We start from the raw sequence: 1,149 nt of genomic DNA, 5'->3' as shown, positions 1-1,149 counted from the left end.
GGGACAAAATATCTACCATGTGCTTTTTGTTCTCCACTTCTTCCTCTGGCTGTTCTGGCATTTGGATAGCGATTTGTGTGGCCGGAGATCTGACTGCATCCCTTTCTTTGAACAGAAGTTTTGGATTGTAGTTTAGAAAATAATTCCTGTGGTTTTTCTCAGCATCGTTCAGTTTTGAAAGCCGTATTTTAGCTTCAAAGCCTACTGGGGAATAGATTTCTCTCCATTTTACAAGTGTGGAAGCGTGCAGTCCAGGACACATTGCTTCTCCCAGCCTTTCATGGAGTCATTGTAGAGCTGGGAAGGGAACTCAGCCACAGTCCTGTCATCTGACTTGCACATGTCCTGGTTTCAGTGAAGACAGCAATGTGATTATTTGGGCCTCCTCGCTATCTAGCTCTAATACAGGTTTTAGGATGGCTTCCACTTGAATTACCTAATCACAGTCCAGGCAGAAACCTCTTTGCACTGGTTTGAGCTCTGCAAAACTGAAGACTTCAGCATATTTAGTATTAAGATGAGGATGATGTCTTGTTCGAGGGCAGATGCGGCAGGGGATTAGGAGCCACTGCTGGGTTCCTTTTTCCTTATCACACGTAGTGTTTATCACTCAGCATAACTAAAGATTTGAGTTTTAAAACCAAAAAATAGCTTGGTGGTCTGAAGCTGCCCTCTGCTCCCTCCCTGTCTTGGTCTCAGGTCGCTGCCACGGGGATCTGGCCTGTATGTGGCATATGCGTGGGTTTCTCCCCTTCTTTTTAATGCATCCCTCTGCTGTTCTGATAGGATTATTGAAATTCCTCACCCCTCTCTCAGCTACCAGGAGCCTCTGGAGAATTGAGTGAGTAAATATTGATCGGTGACAGAGCGCTATAAATGTCAGTTCGCAGGTCCCCGTTAGGTACATAAGGGGGGTTGATTCCTTTTCCACAGAACAAGGTAGCAGTGTGAGCTGCATGCCAACTACCCTGAAAGAGAACCTCTCTCCTTGCAGGGGCTGGCTGTGCTTTCTTCTGAACAGACGGGAGCACAACTCAGCTGAGCAAATCAATTACAGGAAGCTCAGGTTTGGGAAGTACAACCCTGCTCCTGCCTCTGCTCGAGCATCGGTCGCCCCCTCTGCCTCTCGTCCCCCAGAGCAGGGCACTT

The sequence above is a fragment of the Cygnus olor genome, chromosome 25, assembly GCF_009769625.2.
Source record: "Cygnus olor isolate bCygOlo1 chromosome 25, bCygOlo1.pri.v2, whole genome shotgun sequence".
Taxonomy (NCBI): Eukaryota; Metazoa; Chordata; class Aves; order Anseriformes; family Anatidae; genus Cygnus; species Cygnus olor.
This window is presented reverse-complemented; position numbering follows the sequence as displayed.